At 29.0% G+C, this 16,469-nt stretch overlaps 2 pseudogenes; both read right to left on the bottom strand.

Moving 5' to 3' along the window:
• Positions 1–6,577: 6,577 nt before the first annotated feature.
• On the bottom strand, positions 6,578–8,049 carry LOC111301317 (branched-chain-amino-acid aminotransferase 2, chloroplastic-like; annotated as a pseudogene).
• Positions 8,050–10,107: 2,058 nt separating this feature from the next.
• Positions 10,108–15,111, bottom strand: LOC111301323 (branched-chain-amino-acid aminotransferase 2, chloroplastic-like; annotated as a pseudogene).
• Positions 15,112–16,469: the final 1,358 nt, after the last annotated feature.

The raw sequence follows: 16,469 nt of genomic DNA on the forward strand, positions 1-16,469 counted from the left end.
AGATTATATATAGTAATTAACTTGGGGGACAAGGGCAACACAATTCCACTAGTTTAGAGAAAAGGACTTCTTAAAAAATTACTTCATCATTTGCTCCTCTTAATAAAATCAATATATTTTTGTATAATTTATGTAGACACTATATTTGGTCTAAATCTGAAATAATTGAACCTAATTTGATTAGGACTAATTTGATCAAACCCAAATCAAGCTCGGCCTAATTCTTATTATTCATATTCTATTGTTCTATTTTTATTGTGTTTATCTTATTTATTTATTTTTTAAAGTAATTATCTTTGTATTTTTATTTTACTACTATTTTATTATTTTATTATTATTATCTTACTATGCATTTGTTATCTTATTATTATTTTTTTATTATCTATTAAAAAAAAAGGAATGACAAAATCTTAATTAGAGAAAGATTCAATTGGTTGATGAAAAAGTTTTTTTCTAGAGATAATAGTGAAATTTAATCCTAATCTAACTGTCAGACAGATTCTTTGAGGAGTTTAATATGAGTTAGATCACATTTGGATCTGTAATCTTCTGTATAAATAAGTATTCAAGTAACGGAATACACAACATAGAGATCAGCAAACGAAAATAGATACACGCAGAAATCAGAGGTAAAAAAAAAAGGGGGAAAACAATCAAACTCAATTTTTTAAAAGTTTCTATCAAGGGTTTTGGTTTAGATTTGGTTTTTTTAAGGATTCCAGAGCTTAGGAATCAAATTGGTGAGATTTAAGGAGTTTGATTGACGTTTATTGAAAGTTTCTTTTTTGATTTTGAAAATTTTCTTGATATTTCCATAATTTTGAATTTTTTGAAGAAGAATTCTAGATTCTAGCTAGTTTCCAATAGAAATCCCAGTTTTTGGTGAAAACCCCAGCTTCTGGCGTGGAAATTCCAAAACCCAGCGATCAAATCTAGGTTCCGACAAGACTTTCAACAAAATTTTTCAGATTTCGATGCCTTTTTTCAGAATCTGACGAAGCTTTAGCCGGAATTCATCTTTGTTTTGGAGAGAAAATAGAGAAAAAAAAAAAAAGAAAAGAAAGAAGGAGAAGAAAAAATCTGAGAAAAAAAAATTTACCATTTTATATATCTATAAAATGATGTCATTTTTAGTGTTTTAGTTTGACAAGATTCATACGTTTTATAGCCTGAAATTTCGACCCTAATGCTTGAACTACGTTTTAGTCTTTGGTTTAAGCTGAGTCGAGCTAGGAAAGTCAACCACTTCAGTCACCTGTCACCCTGCAACCGTGCCTTAGCCATAGCCAAGCTGAGCTACTTTTAATTTGGTATTTTGTTTATTTTTTTGTTTATTTTTGTGGTTTTATTTATTTTTGTTTTATGTCATTGTAGACACTTCAATTTGTCTTAGGTTCTAGTTGTTTCTATTAATAAAAATAAAAATAAATAAAAAAGGAAAAATCAGAGGTTGAGTTTGTGTAAAACTTGGATTGAAGAGTTTGAGTTGGATTGAAAAGTTTAAGGTGAATTAAAATTTGAAGGGAGAATTTAAAGGGAATTGAAATTCCTTTCGGGTATAGGGTTATTTAGATTTAAGCTTATAAATACAGCTTTATACCAAATGAAAAAAACATAGGGAGATTAGCGGACAAATCAATAAACACAAACAAAGATAGGCAAAAAAAAAAATGTATAAGGTAAAAAGATCAGCAAAATTAGAAAGAAAATTTTGAATTTTTTTTTTTTGGAAAAATTTGAAATTTTTAGATTTCGACAAGTTTTCCAAAATCTAGTTGAATTTTCTGGCAATCATTGAAGATTTTGGCAACTTTTCGGCAACAATCCCAGCTTCCAACTTGATTCTCAGTTTTCGGTGTTAGTTTTTCAAAAATCAATAAACTTCTAACTAACTTTTGGTGACTCAACCCAGATTTCACCATGAATTTTTAGAATCCGATGAAGATTCAACTAGTGTTCTTGGGTTCTAAAGAGAGAGAGAAAAAAAGAAATATAAAGAAAAAAAAAAGTTTTGGCTCTCTATACCCTACCGAAATGACATCATTTTGGACATATAATTCAACTCTGAATTTATGTATTTTACTATTAAGTAACCCAACCTGTAACGTCAACCCATCTTTGACAAGCATCTCTGTCCTTGGCTCGAGCCGAGATTTCTACGAAAACCCCAGCTTCTGACGTGAAAATTCCAGAACCCAACAATCAAACCCAAGTTTCGACAAGACTTTTGGTGAAACTTTCTAGATTTCGGCACCTTTTTCCAAAATCTAATGAAATTTCAGTCGAAATTCATCTTTGTTTTAGAGAGAGACAGAAAAGAAAGAATATGAAAGAAAGGAAGAAAAATAAATAATGAGAAAAAAAATTTTTTTACCTTTTATACATCTGCCAAATGACGTTGTTTTTGGCGTTTTAGTTTGACAAGATTCGAGCGTTTTATCGCCTGAAGGTTCGACCCTAGGCTTGACCCGCGTTTCAGTCTTTGGCTCAAACCGAGCTGAGTTAAAAAAGTCAACCGCTTCAGCCACCTGTCACCGTGTAGTCGCACCTTAGCCATAGCTAAGCCGAGCCACTTTTATTTTGGTATTTTATTTATTTTATTTTTTATTTTTATGGTTTTATTTATTTTTGTTTTATGCTATTATTTTAATTTTTAAAAATATTATACTTGATTAAATTTTAGGAAAATTAGGAAAAAGAATTATAACATAAAATAAAATATTAATATACTTTTGAGAATAAATAATAATTATCTAATAATGAAATTTTTAGAAATTGTAAAAAGTTAATTTCTATACAATTTTTAAGTGAGAAATGTTTTAAAATTTGTCATAAATGGAGAAAAATTTAGATAAAGTTTCGATAATAATAATTAATATTTATTTTTAATTTTAAAAAATAAAAATAAAAAAACACAAATTTAGTAAAAATTTTAGAATTAAATACTAGTATCCCAATGATGAGATTTCTAGAAATTTTAAATAATAAATTTTTTAAGAAATCTCTAGGTGAGAAGTTTTTTTAAATTTTACCCAAATGGTAGAATAATTTAGATAAAATTTTAATAAAAATAATTGCATTTTTTCTCAAATAAAAAATAATTGTCATATTATTTTCTTTTCAAAGATTATGAAACTTGTAGGAAAATTTTCTAAATAGACTCAAAGGATGAAAAATTTAGAAATAGAAATAGAAATAAACAATAAATTTCAATGATGAAATTCTTAGAAATCACAAATAGATAATTATCTAAAATATTTCTAAATGAGAAAATATTTCTAATTTTAACCCAAATGATAGAAGAATTAAATATATTTTCAATAAAAGAAAAAATTAATAAAGAAATTGATTAAGCTTTTTAACGATGTAGTCTCTTCAAGAAAACAAAAGGGTTTCTTGAATACTTTTGTAAGAAAGTATTTTTAATAATTCTTCCAGATTGATGAAAAACCTTAGAAGTTATTTTCAATATTTAAACATTAAAAATAAAGACTATTAAAACCAAGATAATTGTTAGGATAATTTAAAATTAAATGATACCATATTAGGATGAGCGTTGTAAAAGTGCTATAACATTTTCCACACGTAATTGAACACTCGATTCTAGTTTTATTCAGAAGGTCATAACTTATTCTTTAGGAATCTTTAGTCAAACTTAGGAATTCCTTAAAAAGATAGATTCATTGGTGACCAATCACATCTTAATAAGAAATTGATGGCAATTTCTTAGATTGTATCTAACTATAGATTTACAAATTTATACGTTATGATAACCTATAGACTTAAATTAGTTAAAAAAGTATGGCTTTAACTTTGCTCTTGTGATTGCAAAGTCGAAAATACTTCCTTTTCAAACAATTTTTTTTTTCAAGGTAATGATATATACATATTTATAATCACAAGTTTATCTGTTAAAATTATGAATTAATTTTCAAACAAAAGGCTAATGTATTAATGTAACATTGGTAAAAGGTTTGAGCTTTGATGGTTGTATCCCGAAAGGAAAATTTCATATATTGCTAAAGCAAAAAGTAATTAATGAAGAGATCAGGGGGCAAAATCATGCATCAAATGACAATCCAAAATCAAAGAGAAACAGGTAAGCGTTGAAATTGAAAAACAAAGGTCAATCAAATCCATCTATATGATGATGGGTAAATATTCAAAGCTGCAGCAAAATTCTAGAAAGGTGGATATGTATTGAAATAATTAAAAGGAACTTTCCTTCTTCTTCTTGGTAGGTGACCAAATTTTATGATGCTTCGTTTACCTCAAAAATAAGCCACATGCATTTGCATCATTTGGTGAAGGCACACCTTGGTTGACCTTATTAATTGTTGGCTGTCCAAAGAGCTGATATATATTAGTAGTTTTGTTAGTGCACAGATATGCTATTTTGTACTCGTATATGCAGCCATAGTTGAAGGCAGCAAAACGGTTATCATATCCGACCCCAAGCATCTAACTCTTAACCTTTTCCAGGATCATTTGCAAACAAAATCTCATACGTCATGGCAACAACCTTGCAGGATATATGCTTGAACAAAACCAAGAAAATAATTGGCTAAGCAGTTCAATTCACTACTCTTAATCATTTTTCTTTCCAATGGAAAAGCTATGTATAGAGGGAATTTTCCCATTCCCTAAATCCCCTCCAAAAAGCATCCCTACTTAATAAAGAGATAATTCTATGTATACATGCTCTCCTTAAGTGAGAAAAAATCTAATCAAAATTTTTAGAAAAAAAATTAACATTATTTTTTTTATAAAAATATTATGCATCAATTATTGAATTAAATGTTCAATATTTAATATATCTTAATAGTATAAATATTTTGTTGTATAATTCATTTTTGTTTTAGATAGTGTGAAAGAATGAGATTAAATAAAATCTTTATTATTATACGTGGAATTATTTAAGGACAGGAGACATATATATTTGCAAAACATATATAATGCATTTCCGACCTTCCCACCCAAAAAGAAAAAAATAAAAAAATAAAGAATAAACTATTATAATGAGCCGATTATATTTTGGATCTTGGAGTTAATACTTGAAAGTTGAGGGTTTAAAATAATTTATTCCCATAACATCATTTTCAATTAAGTAATAGTATAGAGTATGCGATCTAAAGATAGATTAAGAATTAAAAGAAAATTATTACCAATGAAAAAGAAGATTAATTTCCAAAATGTGGACATGGACAAGGTCAAATTAGTAGGTTACCGTTAACCTTCTCTTGCTTGACACATTTCCAAGCTTGAATGGACCTACACATTGGAAAAATCAATCTGCCTTTGACAATCATGCTCCTCACCTGCAGCTCAAGCCAACTTTCTTCTCCAGGTTCTATTCTCTTTTCCCTGTTTGACAGGCACAAAAAGTAACAACTACTAATTTTGTTAATTATAAACATTTGTTGTTCACAGATTTTTTTTCTCTCCTTTTCACATCAAACCATTTTTCACATAAAATTGTGAGTTTCTTCCTATATTTTATTTTAGACAAGATAAAGTGTATGGTAGGACTTAAACACACAAGAAGAGAAAAGAGGATTAGGTGGCTAATTTCTAAGTAATGAAAGGGACATAAAAGTTATCTCTCCAAGAAGAAAAAAAAAAAAAAAACTAAAGAAAAGACACGAACCCTTGTCAAACAAGAAAATTACATACAGATTTCAGGACAAAATAGAAGTTTGGACCTGCATTGGCTCATCACTGGTCCATTTTACACAGTTATAATTCCATCTCTCTATTTTGCTGAGTCAATCTCCATTTAATGCCTGACTAAGGGTACATACTTGCATCAGATGAGTTTCAATTGTAGAGCAAGCGTATATGTTCTGAAGTTGCAATGACTAATACAAACTGACTGTATAGAGTTTTAGGAGTTCAGGGCCCAAGCTCAGCCTACAGGTAAGTCCAAACACAGAAAACATCTATCACCTGCATATTGGGCAGGTAGCCTATGGTCATGACTACCAACTTCTGATCATCAGTCCATGCAGAGGATTTACATATGGTTCACTTCAAGAATGTATAAATCAGCTTAACTGAATTATAATAGTTAGCAGCTTTTATAAAGTGCAGCCCAAGTTTCTATAATCCAAGCTACAACTTATAGTCAAGAATAATCTGTTTCTGGGTATATCCAATAATTAAACTAGCAGAATTATTACTTGTTCAGTGGTTCTAACCATTGATAAATTAAAAGATGAAATGATTAGCAGCTCAGGAATTAAACATTGCTCTCAAATCCAGAATCCAGATAGAGACATATGATCATGTATGATAGCGCTAAATGTTTAGGATAGATTTGCAAGATGTATTATTGAACAAAGCTTAGAAATCTTTTACCCGCCCAAAAAAAAAAAAAAAAAAAAAAAGAGAAAAAAAACATATATTACCAGTTTTTTTAGTGGCCATCGCATCTATTGACGGTTTAAATCCTTGAGGGTAATACTATAAATTATTAAATTTAATAGAAAGAAGAACATATTCATATACTCATATGCGATGGGAATTATAATACAACAAATTATATAAGCGACATTGTAAGCGTTCAAGACTCACGCGCTTAGTGGATCTGGACCGGCCATCCTTTTTGGTATGCGACCAGTTTGAAGTCCCACGAGAGTCGAGAACAGCTCTACCCTCTGATTTGAATTCAATTCCGCAAATGTGCTTAAATTACTTGTGTTAATGTAGGGTCAAATAGAGATTAACAGTGATTTTTCAGTTTTCTTTTGGATCATAAGCATCCTTTCAATTCTTTTTAATGGCAACTTGTGTTCAATCCTATCAGTTGTTACCCCCTGTTCTGATGTGTAATGCTACCGACTTGAGCAACTTCAATAGCTGTTCCAGTGCAAAAAACTTCATCATCATCAACTAATTCATCGACTGGGATTGGTCATTCATCAACCTAAACACATTACCCTTGTATTAAATCGTCTTCCTGTCTTATTGCAATATTTGAAGACAGTTTCATTGAGTTTCAAAGTATCTGATAGTCACCTGGTAACCACGATCCCTAGCAATTTCAATGATACTTTTTCGAGTTACACCTTCAAGAATAGTTCCATTTGTAGCAGGAGTTGAAATTAGATTTCCCTGAAAAGGGATCAAAATATGTGCCAACTTTCAGTTGTTAGCCTGAAATTACGTTCCAAGTTCAAACAATACCTTCACAATGAAAATATTACAAGAGGAGACCCTCCAGAGACTTACTTATTCACGGCATCAAGGTACAGGACATCAGAACATCCTCTGTTTTTTGCTTTGGCTATTGCTTTCAGAACCTTTAAGTCTGTAACAAAAGGATACATGCTTCATAAATTTACAATAGGATATAGTAGCCGTCATTTCATGGAACTTGCAATTAATGAGAAATAAAGCATTCAATATTGACATTGAAAATGTTACTCACTGGAGCATAGTTTGTGATTGTCTTCACCTCTCCTGCTCCTCCAGGAGAAGCCCGAACAAAGTCTTCATCAATATATAAGTTCAAAGGTGCAGTACCCTGCTGAATAAAGGATGATCAGAATATAAATAAGCCTTTCATGGAAAGCCAAAGTTGAAAAGAGAAAAACTAGCTTTGAATTATATAAAGAAGTCCACCTTGAAATAGTTACGGACAGGGGAAGCATAAATGAGAAAAGTGTATCCAGGTCTGGTGCCAAACCTAATATAGGACCACTCCCCAAAAGCACAAGCCTAACATACGATGAACCCTTTCCTGGAGGAGGAATCTGCACGTAATCATGGAATCAATTCATAAACTGTAAGAAGAAATTGAAGGATAATTTTCAGGAGATTAGAAAGTTATATAGAAACATAGTTTTGTCAATTACCCAACACTTGTTAGCAAATACAGTTTGTTTCACTGCATCAACAAATTGTTCAATGGAAGGAGATGGCATGCACATTCTTTCAGTTCAGCCCCATTCCTCATTCGAGTTGCGTTTTGCTCTGGACGGAATATAAGTATGCGCCCATCTTCTGTCCTGGTAGCTTTCGAGGCTTCATACAAGCCTTGCATAGAGTTTTGAGCTGACTTAGATTATTCTAAACTAATGGGGCAAAAGCTCGTCAAGGGCTTTGGGGCCATTTTTTATCACCTTTATCAGGATTTTTGGTCAAATTTTAGATTTAGGTTTGGCCTGACATTGTAGTTGGTATTCCTAGGTTTAGAGTAGGGTTGACGACAAATCGGATCGAGGTAGGTTTCTGTTAGTTTTGAATTTGATCTGATTCGAAAAAAATTTTTTTTTTCATACTCAATTTTGACTTGATCCGATATTTATATAAATCGTATTCGATCCGATCCAACTTAAAATTAATAAAATATTATTTTTTAAAATATAAAATATTATTTTTAAAATATAAATATATAATTATATAAATATATATAAATAAAAAATTAAATAATTAATTAAAAAATTAATTTTTATATAAATATCGGATCGGATCGAGTTTACTTAAAATTTAAACTTGATTTTTTTTATCAATATTCGATCCAAAACTTGATTTAAAAAAAAAATTAATTTTAAAAAATCGAATCGAGATCAAAAATAAATTGAATTGTCGATTATAATTTAACGTTTAAAAAAATTAAATATGCCTAAAATTTTCTTCAACCAACTAAATATAAAAGATACACGCTTATGGGTAGATTGAAAATTAAAAAAACATGTATCAAAGTAGATTCGTAATGGTTCACACCTTCAATTTTCTTAGGCAAACATGGAAAATGGAGGTACAGTTTGCCTGTCACATCAACATAATCATCGACACCGGAGCCACCACATCCGGAATAAAAAAAAGTTAGGAAAAAAAATTAAATTTCTAGCGTGAGAGAAATTAGGAAAAACTTAAATTATAATATTATCATCAATGGATCCAAAAAGAAAAAATGAAGATAATATCATCTTCAAGAAGGGCTAGGAATTTCGAAGTCCCTGGTCTATCCATATATTTCACATGGTGAGCCCCATCATATTTAGATCCTGTAATTTGAAATATTATATGATGATATGATACGAATAAAAAATATAAAAATAATATAATTTAAAATTTTTTAAAAATTATAAATAAAATTAATAAAATTAATAAAATTATATTTTATATTTTTATATCGACACAAATTATGACACGTGATTTTTATGTAAAATATGATATAAATATAATATTTTATACAATATGAGGACACAAATTGTTAAATTTAAATTCATATTCCAGCAAAGAATGAGAAACTTATTAAAGTTTAACAATGTTATAAACATAATGAATAAAACTCCTCCCCATGTGTTTTGATTTTTAATTTAAGTTTATATTTGACGCACTATCATTCAGCGTATAAATTTTATACACTATCAGTAAATCAAATGATGTCATCTCCTTAATAAACAAATATCAATCATTAAAATAAATATAAAAAAATTAATATCTTTTAAAAAATATATTCATTAATGAAGTGATATTATTTGATTTATTTTATTAATAAGATAGTATTATCCAATTCATTAACTGTGTTAATGAGATGATATTATCTAATTTACTAACAGTATATAAAATTTATATACTGATATTATTTCAAATATAAATCCTTTTCTTTTTCTTTTAATAAATCAAAGTCCACTTTTGTTAATAAGAGTTTTAAAATATTTTTATAAAAGTGATACAGTGATGGAAAATATATGATAATGGTTAATTTTCTAATAAAATTTGTTTAATTATATGTCTAAAAAATACATATATATTATTTATATATTATAATATGGCAAATAAATACTCATGACTTCCTAACTATTAGCATTAATGAACATTAATTTAGCACCTTTGACATCCAACTTAGTTAATTTATCTTACTTGATGTGTCATAAATAAGTTGAATTATCATTCATACTCATAAATATCTTGTATAAAGCATGATTTTTTTTTATTTAAAAAATCCAACCTACTCTTTGAGCAGACAGTCTTGGACAAAGTATTGAGCTAAATGCTCAAGCGCATGTAAAGCGTTACTCTTATATAAAATAAATCATTAAGAAAAAAATTTTCTATGAGCTAAGAGAAATTCGTTAGATTACATGGGATAAACAGTTAAGGAATCGTGATAATCCAGTCTTTCTTATCCTCAATAAAGCCTGTTTGGATGCCAAAAAGAGTTGAGTCCAATTCTTGGCAAACGGATCTTGCACCCACTTTGAATTGAATCCTGTAGAATATGGTAACAGATATTGTTAGATAATTCTAACAAGAGAAAGGGATTTTTTTTTTTCCAAATTTATGGGCAAAGATAGGAAAAAAAAAAAGTATTGATAGGTAACACTGCCGACGGAAGCAACATCCACAGGAGTTCCGGTGCAAAAAACTTCATCAGCATCTATCAATTCATCCACTGATATAGCTCTCTCATCGACCTGATCGAATTCGAGATTTTTTTTCTTTTATTTTCAGCTTTCATTTAAAGAGCAGAACAAGTGTAGTAGCCATATCAAAGAAGAGAACGAGCTTTAATTTACGTGGAAATTAGCCAGCTGATAACCAAGATCACGCGCAATGTCAATTATGCTTTTACGAGTGATACCAGGAAGAATTGTCCCAATTGTAGGAGTAGTTGAAATAACATTCCCCTGCAAAGATCGAAACATGAGTTCATGAGAGTGACTGGTTAATTATTTTGATCTTAGTAGTTATTATTTTTCTTCTTCAATTCGATCAGGCAGAGCAAAGACGTATTAACGTCTAGGGTGTTGGACAATCATATTTGAAATTAACAGAAAGTAAAACCTGAAGTTATACCTTCAAAATGAAAATGTTGGAAGCAGAGAGTTCCTCCAAGTATTTCTTGTAGACTAAGTCAAGGTACAAAACGTCAGAAAATCCCTGGTTTTTTGCTCTGACTAGTGCTCTCACAACCTACAAATTAATAAACCCAAAGAAACCTTGATATAACCTTGAATGCTTATCAGTACTGAGCATTAAAAAATGGACAAATGGCTCACCGGCGCATAATTTGAAATGGATTTCACTCCTCCGGCTGCACCAGGAGAGGCACGAATTATTTCTTCTTCTACGTGTAAGTTCAAGGGTGCCTTACCTTGCTGCATCGAGAATTTAGTGTAACTCATCTCATTTGAAGCTAAAGCTAAGATTAGTTATATTTGTTTTTGTTTAAAGAAAAGACCACCTTGAAATAGTTGCCAACGGGGGAAGCATACGTGAGGAACATGTATTCAGGTGCTGGAGCTATGCCCAAAACGGGACCACTTTTGATGAGCATGTTAGGGATCACTCTAGCTCTGATATCACTTGCTAAGTAAAAAGCCCTAAATCTAATCACATCAGTGGAAGCGAAATCAAAAAATCAATCAAACACATAAGAGATAATAATTTAACGTAATTCGATCTAACTGACATACGTCTATGAATGAGAAACAAGATCCACTAATTGTAGAGAATTACAAACATACATCAAAATATATCAATCACTCAACAATTAATACTCATAGACCCTCTCAATCTCCTCTAGTCCTACGGAGTATTCTTAACCGAAACAAACACATACCCATGTTTACTCTTTTAACACAACCAAATACATACCCATATGCACCCATATATCATACCTATGTGGAGCCTCTCAGTCTCTTCTAGTTCACTCATAAACAAATATACACACTCATAAGACATAAAGCCCCAGTACTCCTATGGGGTGACTATTCCACAAAATCTTACAAACTCTTTTACAACTTTTTCTCATACCTAACCCTGTAGAGACTTCACATATTTATAAACTATATAAACTTGCTTATTAAGAATCAATTTCCTCTTACAATCCTTCTTCTGCAAATCAAACTTACCTATTAAGAATATCATTTCTCTTAGAATTCTTATTTTGCAAGTCTTTTTATCCATCAAGTAATATCTAACAAATCCCAAACAAATCCATTATGGGATTTGAGTCATTATTCCTAATAATCTCCACCTTGACTCAAATTTCATCAAATCATCTATCTTTATGCTAGACATGCTTGACTCCACCTGCAATGAAAGTCTTACAATCATCTTTTCTTGTGTGTCTTCACGCTTTATGCAAACCAATCTTTAATCATTAAAACTTGAATTCGAACTCTTCTCTTGAATTGAGCTCATCTGGATTTATCATTTTTCATGTCTCGAACCGTGCTCTTCCCACGTCTTGAACCTTTAGCTCTTCTCACGTCTCAAAACTTCGGCTTTGATACCACTTGATAGGGATCACCCTTATACCACTTATTAGGCAAAAAGCTTTCAATCCAATCACACCAGCGAAAGCGAAATCAAATAATCAATCAAACAAATAAGAGACAATAATTTAATGTGGTTCAGTCTAATTGACCTACGTTCATGAATGAGAAACAAGATCTACTAGTTGTAGATAATTACAAACATACATCAAAACATATCAATCACTTAATAATCAATAACCATAGACCCTCTCAATCTCCTCTAGTCCTATGGAGTATTTTTAACCCAAACAAACACATATCCATATATACCATTTCAACACAACCAAATACATACCCATATAAACTCATACATCATACTTATGTGGACCCTCTTAGTCTCTTATAGTCCACTCACAAATAAACATACACACCCATAAGATGTAAAGCTCCAGTACTCTTATGAAGTGTCTATCCTACAAAATTTTACAATTCTCTCACATCTTTTTTTTATACCTAACTCTGTAGAGACTTCACTTATTTATAACTATACAAACTTGCCTATTAAGATTTTTTTTTCCTCTTAGAATTCTTCTTCTGCAAGTTAAACTTACCTATTAAGAATTTTTTTTTTTTTTAGAATTCTTATTTTGTAAGTTTTCTTGTTCATCAAGCAATATCTAATAAATCTCAAACAAACTCTAACAAATCCCAAACAAATATGTTATGGGATTCGATTTATTATTCTTAACATAGCAAAGATCTAATGAAAAGGGACCCTTTTTTTGGTAGAAGAACCTGTTCAATCGTGAGAATTGAGTCATCAAAAAGAAAAAAGAAATGGATATTCAAGTTTGTGTTTTATTTTTCATAGGCAAGGAATTGAATTTCCTTTATATCAAAGTTGAAGATCGATACCCAACTCTTATTAACAAGAGCAGTTTGTTTCACTACCTCAATAAACTGATCAATGGATGGAGAAGGCATACACATTCTTTCAACACCGATCTTCATACGGATGGCATTTTGATCCAGACGGAAGAGAAATAGGCTCCCATTTTCTTTCTTGTATGCTTTTATGCATTCAAAAATGCCCTAGATTGGATATAATATTTCATACAAAAAACTACAATTTGTTTAGAAGTGTTAAACTTTACAGTTTAATAAAGAACCAAAGAACATTGAAAAGTTCTATAAAATTTTACAATGACTTGAAGTTATGAAATTTATTAATTTAAATGTTTTAAGGTTCTAATCTTGAACAATAAAATTGTTAGTATTAATGGGAACATTTGGGAGTATAAAATGGACCTAAGTCCAATAGAAATAAGCACAAAATAAAAGGCCAATTAAGTTTATTTGATCCATAAAAACTTATAGAAAATCTCAATATGAAAATTTAAAATATGATATAATAACACAATATGAAAATAATACAAAAAAAAATTATACAAAAATAATATATTTTAAGATTTTAACAAAAATCATATATGAGTTTAAGAAAAAAAAATATATTTCATATTTTTAAGTCGACATAAATTATGATACGTAATTTTCGTATAAAATATTATATAAATACATAAATTGTCAAATCTCTTATCTAATCTCAATGTGTACATAAATATAATATAATATTTTTATTTTTATTTGTATATTAATGTTTTTTTTGTTTAAATTTAATATGAGAGGTTATTTAAATTATGAAAGTATACAAATAAAAACAATACCTTATTTCATGAAAAAAAGAGTTAGATATAAGTGATAAACTTTATCCATTAATAAAAGCATACTTAGAAATGATAATCCAATATCAAATATGAGAAGTGGCTTAGAGGGGTAAAAAAAAATTTAAAAAAGTGAAAATTAATTCAAAATTATAATATTTGATTCAGTTTGATTTTTTTTTATTCGGTTCGAATTAACTTCATATTTTATATATATATATATATATATGTATATTATGTTTGGATTAAATTTTGAATTGAAAAATTAAAAATTAAAAAAAAATTGAACCTAATTATGTATTTTTCTTAGTTTTTATATATATTTTTTAAATTTGAATAAAATAAAACAATTATTTTATACATAAATCTATTTAAATTTATTAAAAATCATATTCAAATAATATATAAAAACAATAAATTTAAATTTAAAAACTGATAAACCAAATCAAACCGATAGAATTAAGTTCAAATTGAATTGGATTATATAAAAATTTGATTCAGATTTTAATCAAATTTTAAAAATTCATAATTATATTTATTATCTAAAAACTGAATTGAAATCGATTTGATACAAACTTTATTACCAGGAAACTTAGATAGATCAAGAAAAACAAAAAAATCACCTATCATTACTGTATTTTTTAAAAAAAATTTGTAATTTAAAGACAAAAAAAAACAATTGCATGTATTAAAATTTAAATTCAAATTTTTAAAAAAATTATATTTTAAATATAATTGTTTAAATCAATTAAAATTAATTTCAAATTTTACAATTTATTTTTTTCCCTAGAAAGATTAATCCTAGTTAATTGATTTATTTGCTTGAAATTGTAATTGACGTAAACAACGGATGAAATAGCTATAATTTTTTTAATTTGTTCAAATTTGATCTTAGTGTGAGATGGTAGAATAATTAATGCAATGAATCTCCATATATTAATATAGAGTGAGAAAAAAAAAAAAGATATGGTGAAGGTTGCTGAATTACCTGTCCATAATTTAAGACTGCAGCGGAAGGCTCATTTCAATGTTTCCATAGTGGCTAAGCTTTCCTTGTACAAAATTTTCATCTTTCCAACATTTCATGATGTACATAAAATCAGTTGGCACCAGTCTAAAACCAAGGTTATCCCAATCCACTTTAGCAATCTCATTGTCACTATAAAAAAGGAATAATTTCCATCAAACACCCAAGACCCCAAAAAACCATAAAAAAGAAATTAATTACATTAAAATTTGATATTCCAAAAAACAAATGATTTGACACTGATGATCAGAATCTGGGTTGGACCATTTATAGGAAGAAAAAAAGGTTATCCCCGCAGCAGTATGATTGCTGCGATATTTACCTGCAGGAAGATGGAGGTTTGCAGGCTTGATTTAAGGCAGAAGCAGCAGCCTGTGATGCGAAAAAACGGCAAGCTCCAACCTGATCAGAACATTGCATTAGAAATGGATTATAACTTCATCAAACTTTCATTGTCATAAACAAGGAGTTACAGGAATTCATCAAACAACAAAACCGATGCTTCTGCTATCGAAAAGAAAATCAAACAAGAGAGTTTGGTTTTTACATTCTCTTAAAAAGAAAAGAAAAGAAGATGGTGATTAATACCTTGGAACAGCCATGGCCGACCAAAGATTGAAGAAAATGGAAAAAGCATACACTTATAGAACCCATATTTGGTCTTCTTATTATTCTATAACAAAAGGGTCAAGCAACCAATTATATATACAACTAACAATTAAATGAAGAGAAATTTATAGAACAAAGGAATATCTAACACTATGTTTAAATAAATATTAATAAAATAGAGGAAACGAAAAGATACATGTACCCCTTATTTGGATAATTAAAATTAATAAAAAAAAAGAAAGAAATTCTAACAACCATTGTTTAGATAAAGAGTGAAAAAGAAAGGAAATGATTTATTATAATAATTTTTTTAATTATAACATTTTATTACTTATGATTTTAGAGCATTTCTGGACCATAAAATATTTGCTATCTTGTCTAGATTCAGAATTGTTACTATATCAATGATTTTTAATCAAGTGAAACAAAAAAATATTTTACAAATATGCATTGATGGATTTGTTGGCTATTATCAAAATTTTAGTACATTATCACTTTGGCGATATATTCATATAAAAGCTATTAAATATAAAAAATGCAATCACATAAAAACATTACATATGAGTGAATTATATGTCCTTTTTGTACCAAACAAAAAGTAATAACATATCACCATATACTTGTTCAACATAAATTTATTTTACTAAAATAAAAAATAAATATTTCCATCATAAGAAAAATAAACTTATTTCAATGAATTAAAAACTTAGGTAGTAAAGAAATTTTTGACATCTTTAATGACTAGATGAACCAAATGCCAACCTTTCAACAACCTCCTTTCTTTTATCCCATAGGCATCCAAGTACTGCTCTTACTTTCTCAAGATTATCAATAAAATATAGGTAAGCAGTAGTGATTCGTTGTGAGTCAATTCATATCTCCTCCAATAATCATAGC

This window comes from Durio zibethinus, chromosome 3, assembly GCF_047325235.1.
Source record: "Durio zibethinus cultivar Kanyao isolate XHJ-2024 chromosome 3, ASM4732523v1, whole genome shotgun sequence".
NCBI classification, from domain to species: Eukaryota; Viridiplantae; Streptophyta; class Magnoliopsida; order Malvales; family Malvaceae; genus Durio; species Durio zibethinus.